At 38.3% G+C, this 10057-nt stretch overlaps 1 long non-coding RNA gene across 2 annotated transcripts in view; it reads right to left on the bottom strand.

Moving 5' to 3' along the window:
- Nucleotides 1-10057, bottom strand: part of LOC120396639 — a 70477-nt gene continuing 60420 nt past the window's right edge. For both annotated transcript variants that reach the window (XR_005593264.1, XR_005593265.1), the window contains exons 3-5: nt 3583-3645; nt 973-1056; nt 1-670 (exon numbers count right to left, since the gene is read on the bottom strand). This is a non-coding gene — a long non-coding RNA (uncharacterized LOC120396639). The remainder of the gene's footprint in view (nt 671-972; nt 1057-3582; nt 3646-10057) is intronic.

Below are 10057 nucleotides of genomic sequence, written 5' to 3'. Positions count from 1 at the left end.
TTTATAAAACAGATTCTTTAAACACATAATACTTAATGTAGAGGGTTAGAGAGTTAATGAAATAATAGATTGTGGCAAAAATCTACAAAAACATTTAAATATTTGTTCAAGTAATAACTGCAGTCTTCTGCGATGGTATTTATGGCCCTGATAATCACATTTATGAGTGATTTGCTTTTGTTCACAGGAATCTTTGAGGAAAACAAAAACGTTTCACAAATGCATTCAAGTTAAGCTTTCCACCAAAGTGCTTGTAGACATCTTGAAGTCTCCAATTTCCCTCTGACTATTTATAAACGTTTCAGTTATCCAATCAGGACCAAAGATTATACCATGTGACCTGAGCAATAATCCTCTATCTTGAACAAATAACTAAATACCTGAAGGTAGGGCCAAAATGAATACTGCATGAACAATTAATGGGATTAAAATATGTTCCCAAAATCTGAGTAATTTTTAAAATTCATAACAATCGAAGTCTGTTTTGGACAATTCACAAACAGAAAAAAGCTTAAAAAAAAGCCGAGCTAAAACACAGTCATTACTATGTCAGTCAGATGGTTGTAATCCTCTGTGGTAGAATTTTTGGGGAAGACGACAGGAGGAGCTTGGCAAAGGGAACCAGGACATATCCCTAACTTTTTGATAGCGGTCATTGGATCTTTTCTGTCTACAGAAAGCAAAACAAGAATTTGTTGTTTAAAGTCTCCTGAGAAAGACACAATCTTCACTGCAGCTCATTTCATTTAACCCAGAAGCATGAGAGACTGAGTCAAGACCAGTAGGGGTCAAAACTGTGCTTATAGGGAGTTTTTTGTGCTTCAGTCTGGATTTATAGACCATAAGTCATCAGCTCCATCTTTTGCATTAAAAATACCTCCCAAAACAATGCTAAGATTTAAGAATTAAAATTTCCTTTTATATAAAGCTGGTGACTAAAAATGTAAAAGGGAAACTGCAAATATATCTTACCTTTTAAAAATGGCTATTCCTAAGGATTTTTCATGGGTCAATTTAGTACACATTGGTCCAGGGATCAGGAGAGTTTGGGAACATCTAGTGGAGAAACTAAATTCAGTTCTGCCCTCACTTTCAAAAACTCTAGGAAATAGATTCCCCCTGAAACTCTTGAAAAATTTGTCTAGGTTTTGATTCCAAAGGTAATTTGAAAACAAGACTGTTTAATACCACAAAAAACAACCTTTTATTAATCAAATTTTTGAAGTGAGAGGGGAGGTAAATATACTATTCTCTATGGGGTCTATTCACTCATTTTCACTAACAAGAGGTCTACAGTCTATTCATACTAGAAGAGGAACAGATCACTCTCTGATTAGCGTGTCTGTCTCTAAACAGTGTTTGTTTTATTTAAAGTAGATCCTGGTTCAGGAATTTATTCCAGAATTAAAAAACACCCCAACCTGCTATTGGCTGTATAACTGGCTAGGCTGGCACACACCAGTAATGTATCTAGTCTGTGACAGGTCCAGGACCAGGGGAAAGAGCAGAATCCTGAAGTGGAAAAATGTGCCACAAAATGCTAGGGAGGAGGGAGATGGGGACTAGGAAGTTTGGCTCAGGTCCATACAGGTTTTTACTCTCCTAATGTCCATTGAAATCAATGCTAGGAGCCTAAATAGCTTTTGTGGATCTGGGCCTCTCTTCCTAGTCCCAGGCAGTTAGTGATTGGTATATAGCCTGAATCATTAGGACAAATATCTTTTATTAAGTTTTTATACTAGCTAGTGCAACTGCAGTTATTGTTATTCATAGAAGAGTGAAATTCAGTATTGCCCAGGAGTTAGCATTATTTTTGAGGATTCAAGTGGTAAATAAGACGTATGTTTTGCCACTCCACAGGACTGAATTCTACCCATAAACAGCTGGATTTAAGAAATTATTAGCTAAGTAAGGTCTTTGTCTCAATATCTTGTGGCAGTAAGTTCCATAGATCAATTCTTAACTGCCCCAAACTTAACACAAAGTTAAGGTTTCCCAGTGGTTCACTGTGCTTTCTAGAGCAATGAGTTCAGCTGTGCTCAAGCCTCTGAAAACCAGGAAATACAAAATTAAGGTACATCACCCCCGTAAGGCTGGTAATAGCCACTGAGAATGGTCAGTAATGAATGACTATGAATTGTCTGTGCTCATTATCTTTGGACTTTGTGTGTTCCTAGAGTCTCCACATTTGAGAAAAGCACCAGAGGTAATTTTCCTTCTGTGGAGTTTGAAATAGTAGTAACAAGAGCTGAACCCATGGTAAATTAATACAAAATTACTAAATTCATTTTAAATAAAAAGTTTATAGATAGTGTTGGGGTTCTACGGCCTTCCAATCCCCACACTCCATTCATTGCTTCCTCTATCAACAGCCTTCCAATCCTCACACTGCTTCCCACCACCAAATATATCCCCTCATTGCTATGAAATCCCCACGCATATAATTTTTTGGTGAAGAGGTAGTGAATAAGAATCTGAAAATGTTATCAGCAATTTATGTTGGGGGCTATGTGTTAGGATATAGATATTCAGGCCTGTCTGCAAAGGCCTATACTTTAAGAATTTAGGTGTATTCTTATCACTTAGCTAGTTATAGAGGTATAAAAGAGAGAATCAAAATCACTGTCTGCCGGTGTAAGGGCCTTCTCTTACTGTGAGAGTCTGAGGCCTGGTTCTTAGGCTAAGGCCTTCAGCTAAGCAGCAGAGGCCAGCCATAAACTGGGAAGTGTATGGTCACATCCTCACATTCCAAACTAGTCACATTGAAATAAGGTGCTATTGGGCTGTTAGGAATATCAGGACAGGATTGTATTCCTATCACCTCCAGAGAAAGGGAAGAGCCTAGAAGATGTAAAAGGAAACTTAGTTTAATAGCATCCTGTCTGGCAAGAACTCACTTATCAATAGCTGGGATGTGAAATCCTCATTTCTGTATTGTTCTATCACTGTAGTCTCCACTTCCCTATTGTTTGTCTGTATCATCTCTGTCTGGTTCTGTGATTGTTTCTGTCTGCTGTATAATTAATTTTGTTGGATGTAAACCAATTAAGGTGGTGGGATATAATTGGTTAAATAACCATGTTACAATACATGTTAGGATTGGTTAGTTAAATTTCAGTAAAATGATTGGTTACGGTATAGCTAAGCAGAACTCAAGTTTTACTATATAGTCTGCAGTCAATCAGGAAGTAAGTGGGGGGAATGGGAACAGGGACGGGGGTGGGGGAATTGGGATCATGTTTTGCTAAAGAGGGGATGGGAACAGGAACAGGGACACAGGCAAGGCTCTGTGGTGTCAGAGCTGGGAAGGGGGACACTAAGGAAGGAAACTGGAATCATGCTTGCTGGAAGTTCACCCCAATAAACATTGAATTGCTTGCACCTTCGGACTTCGGGTATTGTTGCTCTCTCTTCATGTGAGAAGGACCAGGGAAGCGAGAGGGTGAAGGAATAAGCCCTGTAACACTATGTATCAGGAACCCTTTGACCAAATGGCTCGTGACCTTATTTTCCTTTGGTCACACTCCATCCCCTTGTTCAGGGAAAGGGTGAAGAGTATGAGTCATGCTTGTATTATCTTACCTGAATACTAAAGCCTTTCATCTTCCTTCTATTTAATTGATGCTATTTTCTCTGTCAATATTCCTAAAGAAAAATCAAAGTTGGTACATGAATTTTAGAATATTGCTCTTAGAGCAGAGGGCAAAGCTTTCCGAAGGAGCCCCTACAGCATGCAGGAGCATACAGAACAGACATTCTCTGAAAAATTGCCATGGTTAGGGCTCCAACTCCCAGTGCATAGGTGCAGCTCAGGTTCAGGGACCACAGCATGTCATCTTGAGCCACTGTGATAACAGATTGTCTGTAAAGCATCTAGCTAGCACTGGAGCCCTCATCTTGCTGCACTTGCACATTTCACCTCCAGTGGGTCAGTTAAGCTTGTGCTGATTTGGCGTCACTAACTGTATCCCGAATAATAATAATATTAGGGCCCAAAGGTGGGGCCAGTGGTCCCCTAGCAGAAGTAAAAAAAAAAAAAAAAAGGTTAAAGCAGGAGGGAGGATATCTTAGCATATAGTCTTACTCAGAGGAACAGAAGAACAGCAAGACAAATACATGATTTAGGGATAGGGGCTGGGGCAGCATATCCCTTTGCAAAAACAAAAATAAATTTCTATACTATATAGCCCATATTCCTGTGTGTTCCTGTGTGGAACAGCAAATTTCAAGACAGTAAGAGTCAGCATGTGGATTTTATTTAGATTTTTTTTTTTTTGGACATAAAGTAGTGTCGTCCTGATTTTATTATATTTATATATTCATATTATGTGTCATTATCTATATCTCTTCTCCTAAGTCTAAATTATCTTAGAGAGTTTAACTACCTCATACTCTTACATATCATCTATATCTATTTGTATAAAGTCTTTTCTTTTTTTCTCTTTCTTCTTTCTAGTCCTCATCATTTCTGTTGCCCTTTTGCAATACTTCCTAAAATGTTGGATGGCATCTAGTATATTATATTGTGAAGAAAATAGAATATCATATTATTAAAAATCCAATAAGAAAATATAATAATATTCTCTTTCTAATACTGCTCCCCTTTTTAAGCTGAGCAGCTAATCAAAGTTTTTTCTTGACCCAAAACCCAGTCAACCCTCTCTCTTCCAGCCTCCTCAGGTTTCAGGGTTGGACATCATTCTTTTTCTCTCTCTCTTTCTCTCCTGTCTGTCTTCTCTCTCTCTCTCTCTCTCTCTCTCTCTCTCTCTCACACACACACACACACACACACACACACACACACACACACACACACACACACACACCCCATTGAGCTACTTTCTGTATTCATTGTATGCCTTATTTTTTATGTGTTTATAGGGCTTTTTTCTTACATGTGTAACAAGCTTTTGACATGAGACTTGGACAAGAGTGAGGGAGTAAATTGTAGTAGTAAAAAAAATGTAAATAAAAAAAAAAAAAGAAAAAAATGGAATACAAAAAGAACACAAAGAACAAACAAAAAGTAATGTAAATGGAAAAAGTAGAAGTAAAAAGAAGAGTAAAGCATGCTGTAGGGCAATGCTTACAAAGTGACAAGTGAAACAAAAAAAGAGAAGTATGCAAAAGTAGATGTGCATGTAGTAAAGTGTATAAATAAAGAAGAAAGCTGTGTAATGGTAACTATTAGTGTGTTAGTATCTACTATCCATGCATATATATTGATTCTCATCAACTCAGGGCATGTCTACACTACAAAACTAAGTCTAAAAGTTAAAGTCTACACTAATTAAAAAAGTCATTCTCATTTTATTCATTTCATTTGGTGCTTGTGTCTGTGCTTGGGTACTGCACTGTGTTGCGTCACTTCACCTTGCTGATGACTGATGCTGCTTTGCTTCTGCAACTTGCTCTCCTGCACTGCTGCAATTCCTTCCTTCCTTTCCCCTCCTTCCTTTCCCCCCTCCCTCTCCCTCCTTCACTCTCCTGTCCTTCCCCTGTCAGAGGACTGGAGGGATGGTCAGGGACAGTGAGGAGAAGGTACAGCAACTCAGCACATCAACACAAGTGCTATGTGCAGCCTCTCTACAATGCTGTTAGTAACATGCTGCCTTGGAGGCTGTGAGTTAGGTGGAGTTTATTTAGTGGAGAGCTTAGGCATTAGTAATAGACAGCAACAGTTTAGTCTAGTAGTTAGTAGGGCTCAGGCTTCAGGTGTGGTTTATACTCTATAACTGGTGTCCATGAAATAGGTAGAGTCAATATGGAATAAGTGGAAATGAAATGAATGAAGAGGAAAATGAGATTCATGGAGAATTGAATGGAAGAGGTCTTGGAGACTTCCCCAACATCGGGTAGGTAATACTATCATATGTTATGTCACCGGAGTAGGTAACATACACTTTGTTATATGTGTAATTTTTGTAACTAGACTGTCAGTATTAAAAGAGGGTTGGCATTAGCAGAGCTTTTAGAGGGAGAGAAAAGGAGGAGCTGGAGAGAGAGAGAAGAGGAGGAGGTATTACTGGTGGGGGAAAAAAAAGAAAAGAAAAGGGGTGGATAGAAGATGGAAAAAAAGGCAAAAAAGAACACCAAACCAAACCAAAATCCAGTTATTGCAGGCATAGGGGCTGGAACTAGGGGTACTGGGGGTGTTGCCACACCCCCTGGCTTGAAGTAGTTTCCATCATATACAGGGTTTACAGTTTGGTTCAATGGCTCTCAGCACCCCCACTATAGAAGAGCTGGAACAACTTGTGATTGCAGGACTAATCCTGGGAATACGAGCTCTGTATAGAGAAGTAAGAGAGTTAGCCAGTTATGTGGGAAATATTGAAAAAGAAAAGAATGGGATGGAAGAGCAAAGAGATAAGGTGCAGTCTCGGGCATTTTTGAAACAATAAAAGTTGTTACAAAATTAGAGAGGTAGTTTAAATACCTGTGTAAAAGAATGCTCGGCAGAGTACAGTAGAGGTCTGTTAAATGCCATGGACATTTTTTATAGAGGAGACCCACTTACAGCCATGGAAAATGTAGTATCTAGTTTTTTATTAATTATTATTAATCCACTGGCAAAGAGAGCCCAAATCAAGGCATCAGTTTCATGAGGATTATTTCTGATGACTAAAACTTTGCAAATGAAATGTGCCACTTTAAGGGATGAATGCAAAAAGCATAAATCAAAGTTGTAGAATATGAAACAACCTAATGGAAAAGAATCCTGAAATGTCAGGGGAAAAAAAACCAAAACAGTGTCTGTTACCCATTTGAGTAAATCTAAAGGAAAAAGTGGCCATCCTTCCAGGACTGTATTTAGTGAGTACAACTTTGCTGGCACAGTGTACTAAGTGAAGCAATAAGTGCAAACTATATCAAACTAAGAGCTGACAAAAATATTTGGTGGAGAAAATGTGTTATTTTGGGAGATAAGTGATTTAAGGAAAGAGACTGAGAAGTTAAAAGGAGATTTTGCACAAAGGAACACTTCAGAGTTCAGAGGGAATTAAGCAGTTGGGGGTTGTGGAAATGTTAAACAGTGAAAGTGTTAAAGAAGCAAATGCTTGGTTTGATAATGAAACCCAGTTATTGAAGTGTAACTTGGTGCAGTCATGCCTGGTGAAATCCTGAGTAATCGAACAAATTATGCAAATGGAAGGTCAGGCATCATGCTTTTCCCTGCGCCCCAAGAAGTCTTTACAGCCATTCTGAAAGGAAACTGGGGCCTTACCGATGAATGTGTCTAAAGCAATTGTGCTGGCTGCTGCAGCCACAGAGACAATCTGATTGAAATTGTTTAACTATGGACAATTTAGTTAAAACAACTAAAGGAAATAGAAATCCCTATATGGCTTAACTGCTTCCAAATGTACAAGCAGGGACGTAACCTGGGCACAGAAAAGGAAAGTAATAAATTGTAGTGTTAAGTTAAAGCAAAAAATAAATGAAACAGCAGCTGAAACTGCCTGTCAGAAAACATTAAGTATAACAGTGAGCTTACTAAAGTCTCAGATAGCAGAGATACAGAAGACACATAAGGGAGTGAAAAAGGTAGTGTAATACGTTGCTAGAATACAGCAATTATCAGAGCCCAGGCCAAATATGTTCTTGCTTATGAAGAACTTACTCAAAGGCTTAAATATAAAAAGAGTTTGCAGTAGGCAACTTGAATGTGTCACTTGTTCATAACTTACAATTTACAAATGGAAAACTTCAGGAGGCAAAACCATTTTAGGAAACAAGGTGGTTCACGGGCTTCGCTAGCAAGGCTAAGCTGAGCAAATTTAAAATGTTTATTTGGTCCCTCATAATGAACTGTTCACAACATAGCAAAGAACCACAGAATTTAAGAAAACACCTATTTACAAAGAAGTGTATGAGTAAAATGAACTGGGTTTTAAAAGATCCCACTAAAAGTCCACCCAAATCTTTCAATCAGTGTTGCAAAGCTCTCTCTCTCACACACACACACCCCCACCCACCCTGGGCAGCAGCCAACATCTCCTGGCAATCTTACATTTACTTTAGAGAGACAAGGTGGGTGAGGTAATATCTTTTATTGGACCAATTTCTGTTTGAGAGAGAGACAAGCTTTTGAACTTACATAGCCATGAAGAGCAGCTCTTTGTAAGCTTGTCTCTCTCACCAACAGAAAGTGGTCCAATAAAAGGTATTACCTCACCCACCTTTTCTCTCTAATATCCTGGGATCAGCATGGCTACACAATACTGCATACAGTCTGAAGTTTGTTAGTTAGCCTTTTGGATGTCTCGGTGCTTTTACCAAGTTTAACTTAATTTATAAAGTTTAAACATAATTAGTAAATAAAAATAGGAAGTAAAAGGGTGACCAAAACCAGGATAGTGGAAAATACCTGGATCTCTTTTTCAGTAACAAAACAATACCTGAAAAAGCTATTATATAATTAAATTAATATGGATTATATGATATTATAGCAAACAAACTAAAACACACAAAAGTGTGCATTCCCATGCACCATGCAATGTATACAGGAAAAAGGAAACAAGCCATGCTATTTAATTAAAATCCTATAAGGGCTCGAAAAAGGAGTCAATACGTTGTGTTTTCTTTTTCAGATAGCTGTGTGTTTTGAAAGCAAAAACCAACCCAGCATCAAGGAAAAAGAAACAAAACCAGTAAATATCAGTAAAGCCTAAACACCAAAATCCTATTCAAAACTACCATCCAAATTCTGTTTTCTTTTAACAGATTAATTATGAATAATAAAGCTACTTTGAATGGTGAAGCAGCCATTGAAAAACATTACAAAACCTCCAATCATTAAAATTCTGTCCAAAAGTTCTGTTTACTAAGGAAGTAAAAAAACAAAAACAAAAAGTCACCAACTATATGGTAGAGTTTTGTAAATAAAGATTAAAATGTCCTATACTGGAAACAGTCCTGATAATTTAGAGTTAAGACCTATTAAGGAAATATTGTACAAAAATCATATTTGTATCAGTGTTACAATACACAGGCCAACAACTATTTCAAGAGAAGGGTGTGCTCACACAACAGTTTTAAGTTAATTCATAACAAGGTTTCACCCAGTTCATAATAATACAGTCTAAAAATCTGTATAGCTTTTTCACATTGAGGACAACAATGAGAACATCTCAGTGATGCTTAGTTCTCTCTCCCCTCCAAGTTAACTTAAAATTTATCAAGGTGTGGAAGTACAGAAAGAACTGACAGGGAGTTGAAGGGGATTTCAATGCATGATAGTCTCTGTTAGCAAGAGTCAGGCTAGCTGTAACTCTAATAACGCAAGATCTGTAGAAGAGAGCATTGTGCGAGGTGAGTGGGAAAGAACTGTGAGAAGTTGTTGCGACCTTGTGTAGATAAATATGGAATGTAGACTGGAGTCTAAAGTGAGAAAAATATATCAAGATGACCTATGTATAAACATAATGCAGCTGTTACATACAATAATAAGCAACAAAAGGTATAAATGCTTGCTGTAATTGTTTACTTGGAGAGAGACCTGCCTAGGAGGGGGGAAACCCTATGTCCTAGTGCACTCTCTCCCTCTATGCAATTGCTTGAGAATAAAGTATCTGACTTTGCTGCACCCAACCAGAGAGTGAGAACTATGTTTTTCTCAAAGGTATCTGAGCTGTTCCAACTGTGCCTTCAAATGTGCCTTCTTTGCATGAGTCTACATTGACTTTCATCTGCATTGTGTTGCCAAGTCAACTAGATTTGTTAAACTCCTCGTTAGTCTCTCACAATCCTCTAGTGTCAACTAACCAAAATAATTCCTCTGATGTTTTGGGGATTAACCAGACCCAGTAAGAGATCACCTAGACCAGTAAGAGGCTTTCACTGCCTGCCCTGTAACCTTCAAGCGCCTTATGGTAGCCTGCCCACAGGCACAAGGCCTCATCAGCCTAGTTACTCCTGGCAGGGTGACACCAACAGCCCTTTCAGTCCTGACTGTCCCCAAATCTGTCTTTGGAGTTCTGAATTACCAGGCATTCTGACTTTTCCCTCTTTCTGGTTCTTCGCCCTTGAAGGTCTAAAACCAGCTCCTTAGACC

Source organism: Mauremys reevesii, linkage group 2 (genome assembly GCF_016161935.1).
Source record: "Mauremys reevesii isolate NIE-2019 linkage group 2, ASM1616193v1, whole genome shotgun sequence".
Classification (NCBI taxonomy): domain Eukaryota; kingdom Metazoa; phylum Chordata; order Testudines; family Geoemydidae; genus Mauremys; species Mauremys reevesii.
Note: the sequence above shows the minus strand (reverse complement) of the source record. Positions and strands in the feature narration are given on the sequence as shown.